This window comes from Rhamphochromis sp. 'chilingali' (genome assembly GCF_963969265.1).
Source record: "Rhamphochromis sp. 'chilingali' genome assembly, chromosome: 3".
Taxonomy (NCBI): Eukaryota; Metazoa; Chordata; class Actinopteri; order Cichliformes; family Cichlidae; genus Rhamphochromis; species Rhamphochromis sp. 'chilingali'.
In genome coordinates this window covers 35,895,708-35,922,811 of record NC_137931.1, presented here as the reverse complement: position 1 = coordinate 35,922,811, position 27,104 = coordinate 35,895,708, and the positions used below count along the sequence as shown (strand labels likewise).

Below are 27,104 nucleotides of genomic sequence, written 5' to 3'. Positions count from 1 at the left end.
GAGGCCCGCAGACTGAAAGCGAGAATAAATGAGGCGGTGGGGAAGCAGTTGGGGTTCGTTTGGGGAAGGTGTGGATGTTAATCGTTTCCACCATCGGTTTATGAGAACCCAGCACGCTTTGTCTGCCCAAGCTCCTGTGTCGTCTATTTGCTGCGCTCGTCAGCCGCCTTGTTGCATAAAAACAGCCTCACAGGCAGGGAGACATGCACCTAAACACCAGTGTGTATATTTCTCTCAGGAATTGCATTGCGGAGGAGCGACTACAACAGCCCAAAGCCACAGGGAGTGTCTATAAATGCAAAGCGTGGCGACGAAATCCCCACAAATGACAGAAAATATGCAGAAACATGAAGTCAAAGAATCGGCTCTTGATAAGGTAGACTTCTCATCTTTCCGTAAAAATTTCCCTCCCGCCTTTCAGTGTCGATAAGATTCCCAGCCTTTGTTGCTGGGAGAAAAGCAAACAGCCTGAAACTACCTGCAGGATTTTTCTCTCCAGAGTTTCTCCCATGGGGGGGAGAACACGTTCACCTAATTCCTGTTTATCAGCCCAGAGAATCACTCTCAGTCTTCTTGGTTAATTAACTAAGTGGTGTCTCTAGGCCCTGTCGCCGCTAGGTGTCAAACTCTATCAAGCCACCCAAGTGTCTCAGACACTCTAACTTCAGGGAAAGCGCCCCTGGTCTTGTGATGATAATTGCAGAAGCAACAGGGGAACGAGAACATGCACAGGCTGAAACGATTACAAACATACAAAGGGGGGACGTGGCTTTCCCCTTAGCTCCTGTTCTCTCCGTCCCTCACACACATTGATGTTGCTTCCTTTAGTTCTGCTGAATATCTGCATTTTGGCGCCTTTATCTTCTTTCTCCTCTCCTCTGTGCTAATTTCGTGGCCTGCTACTCAAAGCTCTACTGTAACTGGGCTTGGCCTTCTTCTAAACTCCAGCAATCTTTCCCACTTACTCGGGCTTTTCTCCTTCACTACATCATGCTGTTCTCCACTGCTTCAAATTCTTCAATTTGCCCTGCTGGGCCTTGGCAAGAGGCAGCCACGCTCTTCCTCTGACCAAACTTCGATTGGCCCACTTCGAGCTCTCACTCTAGGGTCATTTATTTCTTTCTTTTCCTGGCATGCACCAAGCTGCATTCTTCCAAACGTACTTATGCAGCAATGGAAATCATTTTGGAAGTGGCCCAGGCCCTTCTCCTTTTTTGTACCCCAGCTGACGCCCACAGAGAGAACAAGAAGGAATTGTGGGAGAGGAGAGGGAGGAGAGGAGAGGGTTCCAGGTCAGTTAGACACTCCAGCTCATACACAGTGCACACACTGAGAGACAAAACCAAGTGTTTTGCTTCTCCTGGTCTTCAGATTTGCACAAAGATCGCTCTGGAGAGGAACAAGGCTTCTCTGGCTTTACTGGTCTTCTTCCAGTTGAACTCCCACAGTCATAAGTGAGGGCACATTCACTGACACTGAGCCTGTACTTTCAGTGGAACAGTGAAGCCATCACCTCCTGTCACACTGTCAGGTCAGTCGTGCAGGATGGAGACAAAACACACTGAAACCGGAGCACTGGTGTATCAGACCTGGGATGACTCACATCCTCCCGACATGAACCAAACAACAGCTTAGTTAAAATTTTCCACATCCAGTGGTACTGCTGGTTTTGGCTCAGCATGGTACTGCATTGTTACTTCTACTCGGAGCTGATGCACAGCTACATGTTGCCACCGACCGCTGGCACTTGGGGGGTGGGTTGAAATTATACGTAACAACCAATCACGCGGGCCACTTTTGCTCTTCTTTGAGGCGATGTCAGCTCAGCGTTTGATGAGAAACCGAGTGTTAAAGACAATGAACGCTGTCTCATGCAGCCATTGTCTGTGCTTCTTTCATTCGACAGGCAGCATGCTGCTGGCGTTTTTGAGTACTCAGACTAAGTGTGACTTTATAGCTTCTGTGCACTGGTTGAATTCCCATAATACGGCTAGAGAGCCACACAAGCAAACAGCAATCCAGGACCATAAATGTGCTGAGAGGAGCGCGAGGGGTGGGTGAGGCACTGGCACAACCAGCTAAAAGACATCATAGAAACTCAACTGAAATGATTTTTTAGTATTTCCACCATAAACATATTAAAAACATTCAGAAAATTTAAATTATGAATTCTAGTTAACTAAGGGTTTAGTTGCTGCTTGTCGCTGATCTTAATTCTTACAGTATAATCGAGTCTGTGTGCCGTTTGTAAGAATATCCCATTATAAAAGCAGCTTATGCAACTCGTCATCTAATTATAACGTTTTTATCAATTTAAGCTTCCTGAGGTCCGGTCTTTTTGCAGCCGTGTGTAGGTGGAGGTTGTGCAGAGGCCATATAATTATGCCCTGATTTCAATGGGTTGTCCATGAGAGGGTTGGAGCCTTAAGCCTGATCTGATATTATCGAGGCCTCTCACAAAAGGCACGACCCGTTTTAGGCAGAAACTCTATTACTGCCCAGTTAAAGTGCCAGGCTGAATTTCACATTCTGACACACATCATTACATTAGCAGGAGATCCTGGCCCATTCTCTCAATTCTCCTGGAATAACAGATTTTTGAAGGCTGACACTGGCTAGTTTCACTCACCCCCTTCAGGGAATGATTTAACTGCTGATGCTGTTTAATACAAACACCAAGTCTCTCTAATGCAGCTTTCTTTGTCTTTCCTTGGCTGTAACATTTCAGGTGGGTTAGCGGAGGGGGGGTTCTGACATTTAAAGAATAAACTTGACTCTTGCTCCTAAATTTGTCCCCTGCTCTATAAATAAAGCCGGCCCTCGAATGATAGGATCTCTGTTCTATGTTAAGAGTACAGTAATGGTAGGAATTTGCAGTAGTTTACATAAAAGATAAATAACAGTTGAAACTATATATTTGTGGATAAAACACTGGTCAGGGTGAGAATTTCAGTCTTCGTTTCCTCTTCGCAGTATGTTGTGTTCCAGCTGTAATGAAACAGCAGCGATGGCTCTGAGGGTTTGTGCTTTCCTTCCCTCTGAAGCCTGCCTGCATTTTAAACAGTCTCAGCACATCTAATTATAACAAAAATGCCGTATACGTTAAATCTTATTGCTTTTTTCACCCATTCAGGGACACCACTTAGTGGATTCACAACACCAAGAAAGTCATTTTCTACTTATAAATATGGCGTTTTCTCTTTTTTCCCCTTTTTGGACTGTGTGGGGTATTTTATTCTTTTGACCCATCTCACAAACATAGACAATAAAAACAGCCTGCTACTAGGACAACTCTGCTTGTCCTCCCAAAAATCTCTGAATCTGAGTATCTGTGTACAGAATATGTACATGATCTCACATAGGGTTTTGTGGATGGTCTCTGTGGTTATTTCAGTTAAATTCACTGAACTCTGTATGAAGAATGCTTTTAATTAAGATGGTAATTAATGCATTAAAACCTACGACACCATAACCGTCACGAGCACGGAGAAACCGAAACAACGAGCAGGCAGAGGGACACACAAATCCGTCCACACAGGCTCAGTCGCCATCTAAATAAGATGGGAATCCATTTCTGACACAGAATGAGATGTCAAAGGGCTCCTTGCAGCCGTCGGGATGATCTAAGACAAAAATGACTCAATGTGAGTGGGCATTCTGATTTTTCACACTCGTGTGCCAGCAAACGCTTTGCCTCGTTACTCTAAAACCATGGCCCGCTCTTTCCAAGTGCACAATCGGTCACGTTAATGAGATGCACAAGAATTAGAGTTTCAGGAGGGTTTGGAGGAGAAACCGGTTGCCTTGGCCGTACAGCCTTAAAAACGAGCAACCTCTGAACGGGACCGCTGAGACGCCTGACGATCACAACGCCGTGTACCTGTACTCTGAATACATAAAGGTACTTTAGCTCTGAGAGTGCTGTGATAAAATCAGTGTTGTTTCCTTAATCACACTGATGCGGGCTGCTGAGGGAGGTGGACAGAGGTCTGGGACACGCCTAAAAACACGAGATGTGTTTACGAGCAAAGATTGAGGTTATTTCTATTACTAGCCTCCCCTGTGTGTCTGCGTCCCCTGGCACTTGGTGATGAAAGAGAACTAGTTCACCAAAATACAGCGACGACTCTGTGTTCTGCTTTGAGATTTATCACCGTGTTCACTTGCACGGGCACTCCTTAACCTTCGAGTCTAACCGAATATCGACTCCTCGGTGAAAACGGTTGTGTCGGCGAGCGCACGAGTGCTCGCGCTCATGTTGACGTTTCAGGAACTGTGTCTCGTTCTCTCTCTGTCTGTGTCATTGTGTCTCTCCAGGCTCTTCATTAGTTTCTGCCTGGGTACTAATGAGTGATACCTGAAACCTGCCAGTGGCCTCGGTCTATCCCTCCACCCAGCAAAGGGCGGCCTTCGGTGGCAGCGTCTCAACGCTTTTTTCAGAAGTTGGCTAGCTGCCTGCTGGAGCCGGTGGTGCTAAGGTGTATTAATGAGCCACTGAGCCAACCTTGTGTATATGTGTGTGTGTGTGTGTGTGTGTGTGTGTGTGTGTGTGTGTGTGTGTGTGTGTGTGTGTGTGTGTGTGATGACTAAAGAGTCCTCCGGCTGCCACTCCACATTCCCCCCTCCCCTCCTCCTGATTCCACCATCCAGGGATCTATTCATTTTTAATCAGGTGAGTATCCCAGCTAGAGTCCTTGACTGTTGCCAGAGAAACCACTTGCACAAATACACGCAGAGAAACACACATACACACACACCCAACTCATTTCCCTATCTGCTCTGATTCACACTTTTACATTTGTAATCCTCGCTAATTTGTAATTTTGCTTCTGCGTGCTCCCCTCAAGAGAGAGAAACTAATTTCAGGAGTGAAAAGGGATTATCAGATGCAAACGAAATCTCCCCACCTCTCGACAAAGATACCGATGTAGACAAAAAGTGTCTCAAAGCCTGCTTCATCCTGGATGGTAACTCTCAAGGAAGAAGCAAGTCAACTGCTGCACTTGCAATTACTCCTTATCAGCAGTGGGGAGCGAACTTGACAATAACAAGAAAACGCTGAGCTGTGACGGATCATAAAACACAGGCAGACGTGAGAGCGGAGAACGTAATCGGCTCGATTTGCTTTTTGGGAATTTTGTTTACGTACTAATGTATGAATAAGAGGCCAGGTGCCTAAAGAGAGTGTGTGTGTGTGTGTGTGTGTGTGTGTGTGTGTGTGTGTGTGTGTGTGCGCTCCACATAGAGAGCCGTTATAGCAGAGGAGTGTTATTACATTCATTAAGGCGCTCACAGTGGCTTGCTCTTCTCAGCTGTGTGGTGACTCAGACCTGTCAGACGACTAATTCTCTTCACATTTTTACTTGCCTTGTTGTGTTATTGCCAGACAAAGCAGGGGACCCTATCATATTAACCTACCCACCTCCTACTCTCACACACTCACGCTCACTTTGACTGCAAAAATGAGCCGAAGGAACAATGGAGACACACACAGAAGAGGAAAAGATGGAAGAAGGGGGAAAATGTCTATGCTGGGAGACAGCTGGCTAAAGCCCGGAAGACAGTAAATTAGCCTTCTGATTAGATTTGAAAAGCTGCAAAGGAAATGAACATAATGCACCCAATTAAAAGAAAAGACAGCCATAAATACCGAGTGTCAAGCAGTTGTTATTTCTGCCTTGAATAAAGCTCCAGAGAGTGACAATAACAACAACGCTGTCATGTACTTACCACTCTGGCATCATTTTATGCTGTTACGATCCATATTGCTGCATCTGTCAACTTCACCTTTGATGTCAGAGCTGAATCAAACCAAGTTTGGAGGTGATGAGGAAAAGTAGATAACAAGCCAGACCATAATTGGTCCACATGTCTTTAAAGCCTTGTGTCATGAAAGGGGACAGAAATCCGAACCAGGGAGCAAACACTGGAGCCCCGGAGCTATCCGGGCATTATAGCCTGGAGCCGTCCTCCCATTACGGCCTCAGCCCTGCAGAGCTTCAAAGCCACAGCACTTTTGTGGCCGCAGAGAGGATCCCGGTGCCAGGTGGAGCGGCACGAGCCAAGCCCAGAGAAAAAGAGAGTAAATAAAAATAAAGACTAAATGCTCAAAACGGTGCTGTCCGGCAGGCAAGCGATAAAAACTAAAACCTCACTCAAGGCTAAGTGCCATCTTTAACATTTGGCAGGAGCAGCGCTCACCAGTGTTTCTGTAACTAAGCACTCGGCTCGCACCCTCGGGCTTGAGCAATTAAAGACACACTCACTGAGACTCATCAATAACAGAAAAATTGAAGAGAAAGAAAAATCGCGTTACAAATGAAAGGAATGCTGAGGAGGCAGGAGGTGGATCCGGGAGGGAACTCACTGGCTGCCTGTTTTATAATGATTCGGATCATTTTGCTCTGTTTTTCTTGCTGTTACACCAACAACGTGGAAGCTTTTCCTCTGTTGCAACGCCCTTAATGTTGCATGCTACATGACATATCTCAAGCCTGCAGAGCTGGAGCTCGGGCATTTTCTGTCTTGTTTATTGCTTCGGTTTAAACTCTGGTATCAAGTTTCTTTGTGCTGCTGCTGCAGAAAGCCAGATGAGAGCGTGGCTGGTTTTGAAATGAAACAGAACAAGCGAGGCTATTTATAAGAAGCAAGCAGATAATTGTTGAAAAGGTTAGAGCAGCCACAGCAGGTAACAAGTAGGCTGCGTGTCAGGATGTCAAGGCACCATGGTGATGATGTTGCCAGGTAAGGCGAGGTCAAAAAGAGCAGTTGTTTTAGGAGTTACTGAAGTGGAGCTTTGTCAGAATCAATACACCCAGAGCCTTAAACAAGAAGACAGCGGCCACGTTATCGAATTAGAACCAACACTTCAACATTTCAGCTTTAGTGAAGAAGTACTGCGACTGCATTTATAAGGAAAGAGCACATAACGGCAGCAAAAATGCAATGTTTTCTGCCACACTAACATCACGTAATTGTAAAAGGAAGAGACAGAAACAAATGTGGGCTCAAATATCAAACAGTAGGATTAGAGAAATGTTTGAAGTGTGACATCAAACACACATGAGCATAAACTGGAAAACTATGTAAATGTTTTCTTTGTTTATTCTGTGTCTATATAGAGCAACATTTCCCAGGCTTTCAGAGACAGACTCGCATTCTCAGACAAAGACGCAAAATCGATACAGCAGAGCGAACAAACTGAACCGGGGAACGTTGCGGTCATCGTAACAGACATGTTTAAATACTGTGTTTATTGGACACGTTTGTGGCATAAATACACAAATGAGTAGCAGCGGGGGAACTCATTTATTCACCCATTCATTTCTTTCCTGCTCAAACTCATTCACCCACACATCCGTTCCTTCCTCGCTGTTCTCGTCTGTCGGTGTCTCTTCTGCCTGCGAGCCTCGCTCGGCAACCCGAGAATCCAAGGTAGCCAAACCTAAAGGACCTACAGGGCCGTGCATCATTTAATGACAGAGGCTGAGAGATGCCTGACGGACTGCCAAGTCCCGAGACGTGCTGCGTGAGTCGAGCACAAACACTCCTCCGTAGTGCGGACATGCATTCGCACATGTACCCATCGTCGGCATGTAGGAGGTGTGCGTGCTTGTGTGCGTGTGTGGTTGTGTGTCACGTTGGTCCTACCGAGACAGAAATCTTGCGAGTGTATATCTCGGTGGCGCCATACGGGACAAAGAAAGGGTCCAAGCTCAGGCCCCCCCTGAGTGTGATGATGAGGTAGGAGGATTCAGGATGACACGGTCCAATTTGGAGGTTTAGAGAAAAATCAAGCTATGAATAATGAGAACATGATCATGGACTAAAGGATCTACTGACTGGATATTGCATCAACATTTTTTTTAAAAGCCACCCCTTCTCGTCTTCTGCCCTTGCCTTCCCACAGAAACGAACGTTTGAGTGAACAAGCAAATGAAAGTAAATGCTGAAGCCTGGCCTGAGCTCTGAATGTCACAGTCAGTCACTGCAGCCTCCCTCTAAGTGATGCAGACAGAGCCCCATTCTGATTGCCTCACCAGCAAAGCCAAGGGGTGAAAAACATTTACATGCAAATACAAATGACCCACTAGCTACTGTGTGCACGCTAGCTATGGTATTCTGAATGCACAGCAACTGCAGAGAAACCCGGCATAGAGCCGTTGCCAATCATCAGCTCCATTGTAGCACGCAGGCTTTAGAAGGAGGTGTTATGTGTGTAGGATATCAATTATTTTGCTTTTGTGGCTTATTGGTTTGTTACTGCTATTGTCACTGCTTCTCATATCAAGCGAAATGAATGTTAATGAATTCCGACCAGGACTACTGCATTAACAGATTTGCTGTGAAAAAGCTTAAATCCATAAATCATTTTCCACATAACTCCTCGGTATACAGACCGTCTACCATCCCCACAGAATCCACTCATCTCTGACAGCGGTGGCTAATACCGTGTAATCAACCATCCACTTTCAGCTGGAACAATTGTAATCCATAACCCATCATAACAAACATGCCTCTCTGTCACGCTCAAGTGGTTAAGTACCAGGGGACAGATTGCCGGTGGACGGGCCGAGTCTCCGGGGGTCTTGGACGAGGGGAGACCCTGGCTCTCGTCCTGGCTGTCTCACACGGCTGGGACGCTTGGATCGAGGACCCGCCTGCTGTCATCAGACCTGTTGCCTCCAGATGGGTCCCAGTCTGATTCTGCGATTTCTGTCCTCATCCCGCCTCCACTCCTTATTTCAGCTCTTCTCATCCGAGACATCCAACTCGACCTTGCCTTGATCTTTTCAGCACTTATTAACAAAGCCCCAAATCATCATCCTTTTTGTTCTTTAACCTTGACATTCAGCTTTGTTAGCTCTGTGTGAAGCTTTCATCTCATCTCTCCCTCATTGGATCGACTTCCTTGGCCAAAATCTCCACTGCGTGGGGGTGTTTGTGAGCGCGTGCACACATGCATGACGGTTGGGAGACGAGCAGACGCACCACACAGCAAGACCTCTTTGATTCAGCACAGCAGAGACCCACAGCAAGGCTGTACATTAATTGGTGCTTCTGAGCCATTAATTTAGGCAAGTATGTTGAAGGACCCACTTTGCCTCCACTTTCCAAGAGCAACACAGGCTGAACAAGCCTCCTCTCAAGACCCTTCAACTGTTTTCCACCTCCCCAGCTTCCCCACATACCTTGCAGTGCAGCTCCATCCATAAACCATACCCTGCCCTGCCTCACTCACTCCCCACTCTCTCTTCATTTCACCATTACTGAGCGAGGAGAGACAGCAGGTCACAGTCTCTGCTCCGTCCCCTCCACCTCGCCAACTGCCCTCCGCCCGGTGCCAGCGAGCCATAGTTTTTTGTTTTTTCAGCATGACTGATTCCCTCAGGTCACCGAGCACATTAAGCTGTTAATTACCTCAAAGCACAAAACAAGTGGCAGCTTGGCAGCACAACGAGACATTAACTTTTTTGTTTTTTTAAAGAGTACAGTCAGAAACTTAAAACCGCGATGCTGGAGAGACCGGAGCAACACGAGCAAAAAAACCCAAAACAAAACAAAAAAGCTGCAGCAACAACAGCCGTAAACAACTCTGTCAGCAGCAGACTCAGACAATGCCGACGTGAGAACACTGATTTTATTTTTGCTCTTCCTCCGCAGCCATAAAACAACCAGATAAAGTCATTTGGGCTGGAAGTTCCCCAAAGAAATGAATCAGCCATAAAACAGCAGCGGGATAATACCAGCCCGGCCCGCAGGGCACGCTTTTTTCAGATTCACGCTGTGCCGATGCGGGAAATGATTCAGGATGTGTGTGACCGGCATCCTCTTCACCGTGTCTGCAACCGCACAGTTGTTAAACTGTGCCTTATTAGTTATGCTCTTCGTTATCATAGCAACCTAACAAGGGAGATCTAGCCAAGGAGGTGTACAACATGTGTCTGTGAATGCTATTATAGAAATGAGTGTTGCTATTTTTATCACATCAGAGAAGAAAAATAATATAATTGCGGCATTGCTGCTGGCACTGAATGTGGTGCTCTTTGCTTTGGGCCTGTGGAGGCTCGTTTCTGAGTGGGAGTCTCAGTCGGCTGGTCGTGTTGTATTTGGGACCAGAGACCCTCATTAGTTTCTTCTCTTGCTAAAAAAAAGGAGGCTCTGTTGACACAGAGACGTCAGGAGTGTGAGAGTAACCCAAAGAGTGTGTATTCATGTCTTTGTGGGGACCAAAAATTGGAAGTTTACTATACTTATGGAAACCAAAATCATGGTCCCCACAAGTTTGAAGGCATTTTTGAGACTCAAAGTGTGGTTTTAGTGACAGGATTACAATTGGGTTATGGTTAGGTTTAGGGTTTCATTTTGCATGGTTAGGGTAAGGGGCTAGGGAAAGCATTATGTCAATTAGATGTCCCCAAAAGATATGAATGCAAAAAGGCTGTGGAAAACACTGAGCTCACACACACACACACACACACACAAATTGTTTATTTGCATCGGGGAAGCAAACACCGGTGTCCATCTTCATCGCGTCTGTCTGCCTCGTCTTTCAGTCCTGGATCGCTCCTGGTTCGGTTTACAGTTTACATGTGACAGTGTCTCTTTCTCACTGTTGCAGATAATGAAAGAATCTGCTGCTCGTACCTTATTCACAAACAGGAAAAAACACACACACACACACACACACACACACACACACACACACACACACACTCCCTTTGGAGATACAATAAGCCTGTATGGGATGGCAGCTTTGCAATGGGAAGCATCTTCATTCAGCAGCCACTTGGCCTGTAGTGATAGCTGCTGCATTCTTTGTTGCTGCCATACTGCACAACCTCAGGCTTACACAACACGATCTCACTCCGACTTCTTCTCGGGGACATTCTGTCACAGCTAAAGGGCACGGGAAAAATCCTGAAATTAAGACTTTACAAATTCTGAGGAGAAACTGGCTCGCGGCTGCAGATGAGAGCGGCTATACGAGGCAGACTTTTCAAAGAACACTGAAAAACCACTTATTATTGACTCTATCGAGCTTCACTTCTTTGAACACTCATCTACTCTGGCTGCCTCGGCTTATTTGCACTGGATGCATAAGAGACGTGAAGACGGGGAGATGAGAGCGAAAGGAAGACGGGGCTGGAAAAACAAGTGATTAAAAGATAAAAGGGAGAGGGCAGATGATGAGGGAGCAGCGGTGTGTGATTAAATGGCGGTGGTGGTCCCATTGGGCTGTGGGTCTTATTGCATTTTAATGGGGGGGCTGGATGATCTTTGACCCTTTGTGAGGCAGTGGTAACACCTTAGTGCAGATCAAACTGCCAGCCTTGACAAACCCCCAACCCATGAAAGGCAGCTGGGCACTGAGAATGAGGTGTGTGTGTGTGTGTGTGTGTGCGCGCGCGCGCTCGCAGGGTCACAAGCAGATGTGTTTATCCTGCTGCTATGGCAACTCCAGCAGTAGCCTTGGGCAAATAACAACAAGCAAAGCAATGTGTGTGTGTGTGTGTGTGTGTGTGTGTGTGCAGGAGGGAGAATTTGAGATGACAGGATTTTCAAAAAACGAGCAGCATGATTAAATATAAGTTTTCAATTCATACACCTCCTGCCTGCACCCCCACTTTCTCCCTCCCCGGTTGCTGGCCTGCCCCTCAATCATCAGTCCCTTCTTTTCACCTTCTCTTTCTCCAGCTCCACATGCTAAGTGGGAACATTGTTACGGTCAATTTGTCCCATTCAGGGTCCCAGTGGGCAGTGTCCCTGCCCTGACAGCCTGCAGACGGAGACCACACTGCCTGAGAGGCCTTGACATCAAGGTCCAAAGGAGACTTTAGAGCGAGAGGGGGAGGAGGGGGGTGACGAGAGGTAATGGGGGGGGGGGGGGGGGTACTCTGAAGAGAAAGGAAGAAGAAAAAGAGACCTGGGTGCCGGGTTTAGCATGAGCCCCCCGGACCGTGCAGCTCAATAGTATTTCGTCTTATTTCATCTGTCAGGCTCACACTAGATTGATGTAGGTGGTGAGAGCTTTGCTCCCTCGAAGGATGCTTCGAATAGTTCTGCTAGGCTGGCAAAAACCCAAGAAGATGTATGACAGCCCAAACAAACCTGATGACACGATCTGGATTATTTATTCAGTTTATGAAACCTGACATCAGAAAACAGCACCACTGTCTAACCAACTGGAGTATTCCCAGTATCACTGCAGGTCTTTACTATCTGGGAGAGGGCAATGCCTGGAACTGGTTATCAATATCATTCGAGAAAAATGGCTTGGTGTTGTTGTTTTTTTTTAAACAGGTAGCCCTCATCGTGATGGTGCACACGGATAATCATCTGTGCCCTTTAAAGAACAGATAATAGATGCAGAAGAACAAGAAGAAACCCTGGCAGTAAGGAGGTCTAAGAAGGCTTTTCAAATCCTAGTTTCTAATCACAGATTTCAGGTTTCTACAAATTTCTTTCTGCAGTCAGATGGAATGAATGTAAAAATAAAACCTTGATGAGGTAAGACTTAATGCCGTAACATTTTCCTCAGCCAATCTGGAAAACAACGCTTTGTCTGACTAATCTATGTTTTTGATTTCTATGCTGGAGCAGACCCAGTCTCACAGGTGACGTAACCCCCCCCGGCGGGGTGCTGGAGGAAGGTGCAGAAGAGGGATTAAGTCACTGCATAAAGGCACCTGTTATTTTAGCACACAGGGTGCAACACTTGCCCCGAAGCAAGGGGTGCAGAGCGGCTGTTGGTGTCAGAAATGAGGCACAAACAGGGCACCCATTCAAGCCAGGCTGGACAGTGCTGAATCACACTTGTATAGGGCTCAGACACACTGACTCACACACATGCCCTCACAAAGTCCATACACAGGAAGGCAGACACAATATGAAGAACACTGGTCCTTGTGGTTCTCTTTGACAGACATAGACAAACTCTCATTCTGCCTCCCTCTTTGACCTGCACACACACAAACAATTCCCATAACTAAATTGCGATTCCGACTCCAGACCGCGGTGGATCTGTCGAGGGCATGCGTGCATGGTGGGATATTGCAGATCTCCCTAAATTAGCTAACTTTATAATAAATCACTGGGCACTGCTAGCCAAGGATTAGCCAAGCTCCAGTGAGCGGTTTGTTAAGCTTCGAGGAGAAAACGCCGCCAAAAACTGACATCAGCACTGGGACCTTGGAACAGTCTAACCCAGGGGTGCCCAATCCCGGTCCTCGAGAGCTACCGTCCTGCAGCTTTTAGATGCATCCCTACTCCAACACAGCTGAATCAAATGGTTTGATTACCTCTTCAGCGTGCCATCGTGTTTGGCAAAGGCCTGATAACAAGCCATTCATTTGATTCAGCTGTGTTGGAGTAGGGATGCATCTAAAAGCTGCAGGACGGTAGCTCTCGAGGACCGGGATTGGGCACCCCTGGTCTAACCCCCTGCCTCGTTTCATTTAGCCTTGTTATCTGAGTTCTCCATTGACAAAAAAAAAAAATAAATCCTGCTCCTACGTTTGGATCTAACTCGGATCTATTACTTTTTCTTCTGTTGGGGTTTTTCCACTAATCACTTTTAGTGCTCAGGACATCAGCTCCAACATCAGGCACACCATTTCATCAATCGCTTTCCTTATGTTTGCCTTTTATAATTTTTTGTGCTATCTTGTCCTCCACTGAGTCATTTCTCTTGGAAGGAGCAATGCTTCCTACTGTCTAGTTATTTATATACTGAGTGAGGAAGCATTTATCCCCCCTTCACTGCATGCACAAACTCCTCAGATTCAGCTTTGCTCAGGTAGCTCATTATGAATCCCATCAAAAGTCACTTTTGTGAAGCTGTTAACGAGTTCAATCTAATTTCTTTTTCAGTAATGCTTACGGTTATATTAGCCTTATCTGTCGGAAGCTCTAATGTCTGTCTCTTAATAATTTTCATTCCTCAATCTTGTTAACAACCTAAATTTTGATCAGTTTTTCCATAAACACGTCACAATGCTTCTCTCCTAAACTCTCACAGGGTGTTTGGTCCATGGCTTCCAAACAAATAAAACCTGTATCCATTACAGATCCTATCACAGCGGTATTTCCTCTGCCGCCTGTTTATTAATTTCCTGTGATAGCATTTGTCTTGTAATTACTGATTGTGTGATGGGCCTTAAAAGGGATGTCAGCACTTGAGAAAAAGAGGACAGCTCCCACTCTGTCACGTCAAAGATGCCTCGACACATTAGAAGGTTTCCAGTTCACGATCATCTCTGCGTCCTTTTCGCCACAAACTTGTATATCCCTTAAGAAAGGTCTGAAACAGACTGGTGCAGCAGGATGTGAGCAGCAGGGACAGAGGAACTGTGTGGATCCTGCGGCAGCAACCCCGAGCCCTGGCTGTCAGAGTGGGTGACAGCCCGGACTCGAGGAAGAGGAATTAAAGAGGCTCTTGTCCTCGAAGGCTGATTGACAAGGTAGCGACAGAAAGGTTAGTGGAGGTGCTGGTATTCTCTTAGCTGTGCCTACCCTCACACTGGTCCGGGGGCACTGTCTCACTCTTTCAAGATGTCTCTCTTATTCTTCTCTCCCCTCACTTACACCAGTGCTTATTATAGGAATGCCTCGACCCTTGGGGACTGCACTTTCCAGTCCACAAACCTCAGCTTTGGACAAAAGGAAGCTGAAAAGCAATTTGAATTTGAAACAGGGACCGCAACAAAAACACTGCCCCCAAATGGGAGAACTTCAAGATACCAGGAGCCAGCTACTGAGAAGTAGTGGTCCTTGCACAAAAGCAAAAATGTGATTCTGATACTATCCAGCCAACTAGCCCAATGTACTGTAAAGACAGCAGCTACTGCAGAGGGGGGGGGGGGGGGGGAGAGATGACAGAGCTTGAAGGCAGGAGTGGTGGACATTGGGGGCCAAGCGGGTAGGACTTCAGAACAGACCAGCAGCAGATAACATGCAATCACACAAATCCCACTCACTGCACAAACAAACCAGTTCACAGAGAGGGGCCGTCTGACCAATCGGGTTCACTGTGCGTCCACTGTTCTGCAACTCTGGGTTTGGAAATGATGTTTTGTAATTGAGCCTTACGCCAGAGTCAAAGAGGATAAATCAAGAATTCACAATGAACCCTCCGGGAGAACCTGTTTGACTGAGCTGCACTGACACCTCATCACGATGCAATTAGTCAAACCTTAAGGATGAAAATCCATACCGATGGATGGAAGGTGAAGCGCCTTCGGGCTGCGGGCAGCAGAAATCCGCCTGTTTTGTGCGTAGCTGCAAGCTACGCAGTATGATATTTGTACAGTGAGAGCGACTGTAGCGCTGATGCACAGAGACCAGGTTAGCCCGGTCCTGTGGGTCGGCTCGGTTCTGATGAGTACATTTCTTCCTATAATCATTTTTCCCCGAAAAGCGCTTTTTGGCGTCAAAGCGCCACAAAAAGCGCACCACACCTCACCTCCACACCGGACAGCTCGGTCCACTTACCTCTCACTATCAGGGACAAGAAGAGTGAAAGCAGCGCGAGTCCGTTGTGTCTCCTCACTGGGTACAAAATATCCGAGAGCGAGCTCGTTACTGCGTTACCAGATCCGGTGGAGGGCTTTGGAAACTACTCCTCCCTGCCGCACCTGTCTCTGGCAAACGCTGATCTCGTACGCTGGCCTGACATCCCCCAGACAACTGTCCGAACCCCCTGCTAGTGTGAGCGCACACACGGACACACACACACACGGGGCACCACCTGTCCACGGTGCAGAACAGCCCACAAAGAGCTCCTATGTCGCGCGGCGACACATGGCATTCCCCGTTAATATCTGCAGCAGCACTCCCTCACAGCCGTCCGAAATCTCCCCCCGAGGGACGTGGACGCGCTGGGAGCAGTGGTTGACGAACAGGAGAAAGCGACAACGGGCGTCCGGCACAGTGGCACAGCAGCTGCGGCGTTTGGGACTGACATCTGCCGCTCTCAGCCTCGCGTCCTCACAGCAGTGCGCTCTCCTCCGCGCCTCTCAGAGAAAGAAAGGACTTTTCCTCACCGCCTGTGCGCCACACCTTCGCGCAAAGCCGGGCTCGGGGTCCAGCGCAAAGTCCCATTCATCCGCTGATCGCGAACAGTTCCGCTCCGTGAGCGGCACTCTGGAGCTCCGGTGGAGTCGGAAGACCTCGGCGTTTCTTCTAGCGGCAGTGTGAGCTACAGCATCTCCGGCACTGAGCCTGTTAGAGCCAAAACCTGAAGCAGAATCATGCAGCGAGTGGAATGGAATTGATTAATGACTAATTGGGCTTAAACGGTGAGGCAAGCCCAAAGCCTCCGAACATCAAAGTCAGGCAGCTGTTTGGGGCATGCGCGCTCCTACAGTCAGCTCAGTGTTAACTCAGTTTCACGGTGGCAAAGTGATGACTGATTAGTGGCGCTAGGCACGAGTTCAAACTCAACCTGAGGCACGCACCTGACAGAGCCCGCCGTTCTTTACTCCAAGAGACCTTTATTCTGAAACACAAACAACAGAAGGTTTGGAGAAGTTCCTCACGGTTCCGCTTACTGTGCTGACGTTAAGATGAAACAACGAGGCCGATTCAAAGCCGTTTCCTGATAAAGATGAGCATTTATTGCTCTCCTCTCTGTGGAGCAGTGTGGAAAGTACCTGAAATAGGCTTCCAGGGAGCAATAAAGCGGATCCAAATAGCCTACCCGAGGATGCATGTTGATCACACAGTGTCCCAGTGTCATCTATTCCCAACATGCGCGAAATTCACCACATTTAAACCTCGAAACAAACAGCTGAAAGACATTAAAATGCAAAAATGAAATCATCCCCTATGAAAAGAAAGTTGTTTTCTATTTAAAAAAAAAAAAAACTTTTTCAAGTGGAAACAATTTTAATAACAGTTCCTAAAAGTGCTGCTCACTGTAATTCCAGAAAAGCATTCAGCAACTTTGAGCAGTTTCCATGCTGAGTTTAAGCTCTTTCTGTATTTGCATCTTCTCACTGAGCCTAAATTAACACAATAGAGGAATAATTCCCTCTCATTAAATCTCAATAAGCCTCCAGTCAAATCTAATTGTTCCTCAGCACAATTTGGGGTTTGTGTTTGAAATGAATGTGTAACCAGTTGTGTTTGTTCAAGTGACACTGATATAAACAAGCAGGACTTTGAAAGGGAGCGGTGAGAGCCGGCAGTGCTGTTGCTGTGTTAAGTTAAAGGAGTTTAAACCTACTGGACCTTTCAGTGAAATTGCTTGGAGCCAAAGCTACTTTTAAGCTTTCATTCATGAATAATTAATTGCTGAAATAATGACTTTCGCAGGCTCGAAGGCTCATGTGTGTAGCTCACTCTCTTTAGCATCTTAATAAATCTACTGCAAGTGCTCTGACAGCCTTCATACAAGCTGCTGATCACACAGCAGAGCCTCTCCTATGAGGGAGATAGTCAAATAGCCATTCAGATTAAGATAAACTGTAATAAAGATTTCATCATCTCTGTTACTTTATGTAAGCAATACTAGTTTTTTAGCGGCAGATGTTGCTGCAACATGAATTTATCCCTTTTCTAAATCCACTTGCGTTCTGTGACTTTCACAGTATTGTAGGACTTTGCTTTGCTTGTTTGGTTTTTTGTTTTTTCTTATCTTCATTTGCACAGCCAGAATTTGCTTGCCCCAGCACTGTAATACTTATTAACATTAATTATCCTGCTTACTTTATCATCCCGTGCCGTCTGTGACTTTGTAGCTTCTGCAATTAAAACTTGAAACTTGTTTGTGTTCTCCACAAGAGAGTTGCTGAATGTCTTTGTACAGGTTGACTGCGGTTACAACAGAGGACACCTCTTCGACAGCGGTATCATTACTCAGGCAGACACGGTTTCCAACACTGGAATAATGATGAGTTCTCCTCAATCTCTCCAATTTTTTCTTCCATCCTGTCTCCTGCAAGCCTGCATGTCTCATGTGTCTATAAGGACCTGAACTAACAACATGCAGTCAGTGCAGCAATTTGAGTACCTGAGATGAGTGGCCAAGTGACTTCACAGAGTCAAATAGAGGAAAAACCTTCATTCCACAAGGATTTAAAATGCCCGTGTCCTTGTGTACACTCCTCAGAGTGCATGCAGTACATGTGTGGATATGCACGTGTGTGACCCTGATTCTCCACCCACATCACAGTTGGACAGCTTTTACTTAAATACTGAAGATACAGCAAAATCAGATTTAATAAATATTAACACAAGAAGAGTCATCGAGTCAATAAAATGTCAGAATAACATTCATTGGTTCTAACTACTGCTTGTATTAACCTTCATAAGCTACTTGGTATCAGCACAACCCAGACCACATTAAACTGAACTGTTTTTTTTTTATATCTGGCTTCCAAGATGTCAGACTTTCTTGTCATCTTTTAAAGTTGTCTTGAGCAATAGTTCTCCAGGCTTTCTAAAGTCTTTCAAAGATTATGCACTGCACTCTGATACGTGTCTACACGAAACAGACAACTTAGCAAAGAACCAGTTTTAAATTGTAAGACCTGACACAGTACCCGAGAGACGCATCTGGACCTTCAGCTGATCCACCTACTGTTCATTGAAGCGTCATCAGAGGTACAGCACACAGCAGGTGGCTCTGTCGTGGCCCGGGGATCTTGGTGATCTTCTTAAACTTGATGGAATTATGATCACAAAGAAGTCTCATCAGATTTTGATCATCCTTTTTCAAAGCACTCTTGTTCTTCAGGAGACTGTGGAGACCACGAACATTAGGTCTACATACTTTCTTTGTCGCTCAAGGATAGGTAACACTGGCTCCTTCAAACATAACATCTCCTAACCTACGGGAAACGTGAAAATCTAATGATGTCTCTCGTTCACAAACTTCCTCTTACTACTGCTGGCAGTGGTGTTCTACTACTCTAATATTAAAAAGCTCTCCAAAACCTTTTTTTTTTTTTGTTGTTGTTGTTGTTTTTAAATCCCCAGATTAGCCCTATTATTCTGTTTCCAGCTACTTTGCATAGAAATGATTCAGGACACAGAAACTTTGAGCCATGTTCAACAAAAGAACTCATACCGTTTCATCTCCTGTCAAAGTTTGTGTGCCGACAATAAATAAATAAATAAATATTCGTTTTGTTCATCCTCTTCCTTTCATCCCACTTGGTGTGTCAGAGCAGGAAGGCAGTAGACCTGAGCGTGATAAAAAGAAGAAGAGCTGCCATGAGAAAGCCAGAAAGCTTTGCAAAAAAGAGGAGGAGAAAAAATACAGCCTTTGATGGGGAATGCACTTTTTAATCTTTCAACATGGGGAAAAGGGGAAGGGCAGCACAGTCCTCCCCCTTGGGTGTTTCTGTGTGCACGTTAGAAGCAGCTAAGAGGGGATATGCTGATGCCAGAGTTAGATGAACTCTTCACAGGGAGAGCTTTTGACTGCTAAGTTCTTTTTCAGCAGAAATGTGAATGCAAAAGAAAGAAGCCTCATTCTCCAGGGTGACCATTTTCTGTCTTACCAAAGTAGTCACACGGTTCACACAGTTGCGAACAAAGACGCACAGATTACATGCAGGGCTCATGTGATCAGACCCAGTAACCTTAGAGCAGTCATTCAGACTGTTCCGCTGAATCACGTCTGGACAGTGAATTTTATGGTTTTGCACTTCCATGTGCAAGATCCCGAGGAATTCATTAGTAATAAGAAAAAACTATGAATCATTTAAAGCGACAAACAAACCAGTTAGATTTGACTTGTAGCGAAAACTGCAGTATTTGACCTGCTTGAGTGATAGCTGAGGTTTAAGAAGTTAACTGGAAGTGCAGCCATGTGTTTCTGGTTACTTAGCATATGAAAAACAACAAATCGAATCTGTGTGACAATGACGACTCACACCTGGAGTTCTTTAAAATCACCAAATACAAATGGAAAACATAGAATATCCCCGATTTCTTCATTTTTATTTTCCCTTTGTTCCGTTTTATAATGCTGCACTGAACAGAATGCAGAAAATGACCTTGGTAGTATGATTCACACTGTGAGACTGCGTCTACATTCATATGAAATCATATAAAACATCAACGCAATGAGCTCCGTTTTCTCAGCATGATATATAAACAGAGAAGCAAAGGGTTTAGAACAAGAAGCGTTTGTTGAAAGCAACAAGTCTTCTTCATAAATGATGGAAGGATGTTTGCTCAGCTTATGAATCTATGCAAAATGAGCAACCACTTTATATTAAATCGTATTTTTATTCATTATATATTATTCCACTTGCCAGCTCTGCATTGAGTATAAGAATAATTGTAATGGTACATGATCATATGTAAGTTTTAATAATCTCTGTATTTGTTTTTAATATGCTGTTTTATAGACTAGTGTTAATAAACTTATTATCTTGGTGTGAATTAGTTGGGAGCAATCTAGATGAGTGTGGCAGCAGAGGCAGCCATCAGTCTGTCAGCCTGAATGATGAAGTAGGGCGGTGATAAGGTGGAGGAAATGAGAAGTTTATAGAGAAGAGAGAAGAAAAGTACATTTTTGCTGCCAAGAGGTTTGAAGACAATATTATTGCAGAATTCTGTGGAAAGGGATAAAGAAAACGCCTCAAAAAATGACAGAAAAAGAATGGGATCAATACCGAAATATACTGATGTCTTTTATTTTCGCAGAGGTAAAAAAAAGAAAAGCTGGGAATATCGATGTTTTGTGGAATCCTGCGTTTTGCCTCACCTAACCGAGTCAGAGCAGACAGCAGCTCCTCGGGCCTTTAGTTTGGGAAGAGGTCACAGTAATGTGCCATCCCTGTCAAAACGCATACAATCACAACACTAAAGAAGCATAAATATTTCAGGGTCAGCCGGCTCGTTGCGTGTTTCCTCACAACCTCCGCTATGGCAGCTGACCCGCTGTCAGGGCTCTGGGGTGAAATAAGCTCTCCAAAATAAACAGGGGAGACCCTGAGAGACGGCCGTGGGCATTCAAAAAGCAAGTCATAAAACACAGTGTGAGGAAATTGTGCAGCCTGACTGAGACTACCTGTTGGTCGTCGTAAGATACAGCTGTCTTTTGGTTTGCTGCTTTCCATGTTGTATGCAGTGACCTGGTTCCTCCTATGTTCTCCAACTGTGGCTACAAATCTTTTAGATTATGTTTTTTTTTAAGGGCTGCTAGAGGTTCCCCACAAATCACTTTTCCAATATTCTTTAAGCTGAAGGCACAACAGTCATAAAACGTCTGTAGCCAGTTAAGTTGTCCTCGCTGGGCAATTTTACTCAGAAGATTAAAGGCCGTTAGTCTTGGAAAAAGTTAATGCTCGAAGTTAACGATCTCTGTGAGTTTTCATTTTCAGCCTCCACCTTCTTGTAATATTCAGAACAGATAAAACAATGATGTAAAACTCAAGCTAGACAGCAATAATTGTAAAGATGGTGTCTAATATCATCAGACTAAATGAAACCACTCGTTATTATTTGGAGGACACATCTTTATACGGGCCTGCTCAGTGTTGTTTTGTGATTCCAGCCTCTTATTAGTCTGCTTCTTAGCACTCCTAGTGCTATTTAGCTGATGTAACTGATGTTACTGTAGTATGAATCTTTGCAGTATATGTTTGGAACGTGGTAACCAGGTGTGCTAGTATCAGCTGACAATAACTTAGCACTCTACCCACTAAACTGATGACTTTTGGCTTGGAAAAACTAACATGCTAGTGGGCAACATGATCAGTCCAAAACCACTAAGCGACATGGCACTAGCTTCATCCATCTTTTTTAATTGTCTATGGATTCACCAAATCACTGCACCTGGGAAATACACTGCAGTGTTTGTATAGATAATGTATAACTGAAGCTGACAGCTGGCTAGCTTCAGCTTCTTTTGCTTCATTTGTGCCAAAAGCATTATGATAATTAGCTTTTCGTGAGCTCAGATTACAAAACTTCTTCATCAGGGCCGGAAGGCTAGCTCCCCAAAGCCCTAGCTGGCTATTCAGAAAGTGACCAAAAGGTTGCTGTAGTTGTTACACAGGTTAATAATATTATGTTAATAAGTAAGATTATGATGGGCTTAAAGGCAGATTTTCTTACAGCTGACTAGCTAGCTGTTAAACAGCTAGCTGACAGCTAGTTGTTTAACCTTGTCTTTATGCTAGGCTAAGCTAAAATTACTGTTGATTTTGCAGCAGTGAACAGAAAAGTTGCCCTATCAGCTTTAATATCTATCACTGGAAAATAAAGAAAGCAAAAAAGCGCTTCATGCAAAGGAGGTCGAGCTACTCTGATCAACAAAGTATGGTAATAATAAATATGGTACTCACAGAAATCTTCTTCAAGGTCAACTTACTGTCTCTTTATTACTTTAACCATGACAAGTTCACACTCTGACGCATTATCTTTGGCTTGGTTATGCTTTATTAATGTGCTATTGGGAAGACTGTAGTAAGGTCCAGATCAACTTTCACCCTGCAGATGATTTGTCGCCGTGTTGCATGTTACTGATACCTTTAGTTTCAGGTCTCCGGAAATTTGTTGCAGGATGTTGGGAATAAGATTCTGTGGTTCAATGAGACTCAGGAAGATTCAATGGTGCAAATGAAACCCAGCAGGGCTGGTCAGCTATTAATGGATGGATGGATAATTTCTACCATTTCAGCCCTGTTGACAGTGAAGAGCAGAAGGTGAAACAGGAGGTAAGAAATCCTTGTGTTGTGATCCACTCCCAGCACACCTGAGAGTTGTGGATGAATTGAAAACACGAAGAGAGGAAATGAATTTCATTACAGAATAGCTGTACTGCTCCTTACACTCCACAGCAGATTATTGCATGAGTGTTTTGATGGTGATGGATATCTTGTTGAAACAATTAATCATTCAACCAAATGCTGTGAGTAAAACGCCAACAGAGACCGAACATCTTAAAGCATTTATGGTTATTAACTTATCAAAATTACAGATTTTTTTGTGGGTTTCATGGAGTAATTTCAATGAATACTTGATTCAAATGTGTATGCTACAATACGACATCGCACTGTATATACAATACTGGGCACTGGATTGGTTTTTGTACGATTTATTGGTTTTATTTTATGCCCACTTGTGGCCAAATGAATGCCCGAGTAGGCATTTCTATTTACTCTGACAAAAAAACAGGCGGCTGAAGATGAAATCTATATAAATATTTTCAGGTTCTGCTCTCGCATCCATGAAAAATTTCTTCAGATTGCCAATTTATTGCTTTGATCTTGAAAGGTATGTCTTCAGGAAAAAGAAAGAGAGGGGAGAGCAAGGAGGGGACAGTGGTGTGATCATATTACTCTGAGGGATGAGGGATTTTCCTGTTATCTACTAATCTTCAATTACTCAATTTCCAGAACAATTCTGGCCTCAATCAACTGATCCAGTGAAGCAGAGTCAAGAGTTAAGCACGAACAGATGAGAGACTTCTGGGCTCACATTGCAGGGGAGTGTGCATGCATGTGTATGGATTATGCTTAAAGGTAAACAGAGGCTGAAGCAGCTTGGCCACTCAGAGGCAAAGGAGTAACAGAGCTGTGGTCGAGACAACAAGCCTACGTTTCTCGTCTCTTTGTGCTTTTTGTGACTTTGACCTGTCTGCTGGTGTGATGTCACAACCCGAACTGTTACTGCTGGATAATGAAGCAGGCCCAAACATAGTTACAACAGGTCCCGTTCGATGAATATCTGATGTGAACATTAGCGGTAATCAGTTTCCTTTCTCTGGAGCCTACTGCAGCCATTTGGGGAAATACAGAGAGCCATAATGAAAACTGTAATGGCCTGAATAATGAAAATCCTCTCTAAATGAAAAGGGTAAGTTAATAGAGTTCTTGTTATGATGATACACAGCATCCAGCAAAGGAAGTCACTGTACTGGCCTTACTGCGATAAAACACACTGCATTGTCTGAATCCCACTCTTAAGTACAAAGGTTATGCAGAAATCACCTCACAGTCCGTGCAATAAGTTCTTTAAATGGAAGGAAGTATTGTCTGTCTTCCTTTGCCGTCCACATTCCCATTTCCCAGCAGATATTTAAATATTTTATTGTTTAACATTTAATGCAAAATAGGCCCTCTGCTCTGGATTTGTGGTGCATCTGCAGAAGAGAAAGATCTTAGGGATGTAAATGTGAAGCGTCTATCTCTGTGTGGGTGAGGCCACAGAAACAGCTGACTCCGTGGGTAAACACTGCCCTCTCAGGGTTTACTGCATTAACTGCATGAAACAGGCTGCCTGACTTTCAGCTGTGACGGGGAGAGCCCCTCTGACACCTACAGCACACATCAGGTCTCTTATCGCTTATAATACTGACCCATTAACACGTGATATAAACACATCCCACAGAAAGGGGATAAATGAAGAAAGGCTGCAAGAAAAGGCTAAATATGGTGTGTAGCTGGTACTCTCTGCTTTAAGTTAATATTGCTTTAATGATGATACGACATTACATGCACAAATCTATTAACCTTTTATATAAATATATGGATCATCAGTCAGTCAGGTGGGTTTTATACATGAGATCAGTTACAGTCTGACATTTAACTCTCTCTAACCTATTCTTCTGGTGCGTTCTCATAGTACAATGCCTCATCTCGCAGCCTCCATCAGTCAGCTGAGTTTGCACGCAGTTAGAATGAAGATGAAGCTGCGTGGATAAAGAAATTCCCCATTAACATATATGAAAAATGGATAGACTTCCTAATTACAAAATAGAATGAAAAAGTATGTTCTGCTTGATATTCTCTTAGAAACACAAAGACACAAAGACACATTTGCAGCATTGTTGTATAGTAAGTGATGCATTATTGGTCCACATGAAAGTTATGGATGCTAAACGAGTGAGGTGAAGGTGTAGACAGAAGATCAGCCACATGCGGCGACCGTCATGAGACACGAGAGTTTGCTCCGTTATTAAGAAAAGCATGTGAATCCAAAGGAGCTGCATCAATGCATCATTGTACTGCAAACCTCACTGGAGACTTTTTCACAAAGGTCAGAGTCTCACCTTTGCAAACAGTGCTTCAGTAAACCCTGTGGAAATGAGTCACGTGACCAAATGTGTGTTTGAGCAAAAGAAAACGCCTGCTTTCAGATTTATGGGGCAGCCGCTGGCACAGGAAACATTTCTGAGAGAATCAGTTTAGTAAATATCAGCAATTCCTACATGCAGACTGTCAAAGGAAAGGTGAGGTTATCCACCAGAGCAGGTGTGAGTGTGAACGGTCGTCCGTCTCCCTGTTTTAGCCCTGTGACCGGCTGACGACCTGTCTGCAGTGTACCCCGCCTCTCGCCCAACAACCCAGAATTGTATAAGCAGAAGATGGTGGATAGAATGATTGATGCTGCCCTCAACAACAGTCCCAGTTTCTCACATGGCCCCTTGGGAAAATGAATTTTTGTCACCCTTTTTCCAGATCCACCCTGAGCCTTAGGAAACACACTGAAGGGGAAGCTCTCACGGAGCTCCCTCACTCTCCCCTGACTTAAAAATCAGTGAAAATCTTCAGGCAGATCTTAGCTCTTAAACATACTGATCCAAGACAGCCCAAATATATTTCAGAAAGATTTATAGTGTAAGTTCTGCTCAGATTACAAATGAAAGCCTTTATGTGTAGTCTATGAATGCATCACATTATGAATGAGTTTACTTCAGTGACTGAGCGAATAAAACCAGTAACTGTTCCCTTCGGTCACCAATTTATAAGCAGTCATACAACACATGATCAGAGAGAGTTTAGTATATTTAGCAAAACTGGGATAAAAAGTCCATGCAAGCATCAACTGAGAAATAAAGGGACCATTGTGGTGCCAAAAAATGATTGATATTTCCAAAAACAATCACCTGTATTTAAACTGTTATAGATAAATTTCAAACTTATACCAGATATAGCTCTCATGAGTCATTTTAAACGTTTTTATCATAAAGTAGAAGTTAAGCATAACTTTTATATAGCCTTTATTTATCCAGGTCTGGTTTTTTTTCATGAAAGATCTGCTCAAGAGGGCAGCAGCAGATATTGTAACTAAAATATAAGATTCAATTTTATTTTATTTTCAATTTTATTTATCCAGCGCCAAATCACAACAACAGTCATCTCAAGGTGCTTTATATTACTGTAGGGTAGACCCTATACCGTTACAAAGCAAAAAAAAGTCACCGGGCCACCGAGCAAATGCCCAGTATCCCCAATGGCCAGTCCAGCTATGGTCGTGCCATCAGTTAACCCTTCGTGCCTAGGGTTGCCGACCTACAATAATACATACAGAGAAAAACCCAACAATCATTTGACCCCATATGAGCAAGCACTTTGGCGAAAGTGGGAAGGAAAAACTTTTTTAACAGGAAGAAACCTCCGGCAGAACCAGACTAAGGGAGGGGCGGTCATCTGTCACGACCAGTTGGGATGAGAGAAGGAAGATAGGATAAAAGACATGCCGTGGAAGAGAGCCAGAGATTGATAACAAGTATGATTCAGTGCAGAGCGGTCTATTAACACATAGTGAGTGATAAAGGTGACTGAAGAAGAAATACTCAGTGCATCATGGGAATCCCCGAGCAGCCTGCACCCATTGCAGCATAAGGGAGAATTTGGGGTCACCTGATCCAGCCCTAACTATATGCTGTAGCGAAAAGGAAAGTTTGAAGCCTAATCTTAAAAGCAGAGATAGTGTCTGTCTTAGCAGCCTCGCTTCTGTCAGTCTGCCCCAGGGCAGCTGTGGCTACAACTGTAGCTTGCCTCCACCAGTGTGTGAATGTGACAGTGAATGAATAATGGAATTGTAAAGCGCTTTGGGTGCCAGCGCTATATAAATCCAATCCATTATTATTATTATTATTATTATTATTATTATTATTATTATGAAAGGAGTCTTTTTTATTTTTATTTTATACTTAAACAGTTTATAAACCCCGCTGACCACTGCTCGTTTATCCGTGTAAGCACATCTGTGACACAGAAAAGTCACAGAAATGTTGGAAAGTTCTGGCGCAACACCGTGAGCCCGCGGGGCCTGCAGTGACGGGCACTTCCGTGCTGTGATTTAATTGGCTGAAAGTTTGTAAGCCAGTCTTAGGCTCCGCCTTCCTCCCCTGT

General features: G+C 44.6%; 1 protein-coding gene across 1 annotated transcript in view; it reads right to left on the bottom strand.

The window, feature by feature from the left end:
* Positions 1–17,660, bottom strand: part of sema6bb (sema domain, transmembrane domain (TM), and cytoplasmic domain, (semaphorin) 6Bb) — a 147,533-nt gene extending 129,873 nt beyond the window's left edge. Inside the window, exon 1 of the mRNA XM_080877284.1 lies at positions 15,493–17,660. The gene's annotated coding sequence lies outside the window, so the exon portion shown is untranslated. The remainder of the gene's footprint in view (positions 1–15,492) is intronic.
* Positions 17,661–27,104: the final 9,444 nt, after the last annotated feature.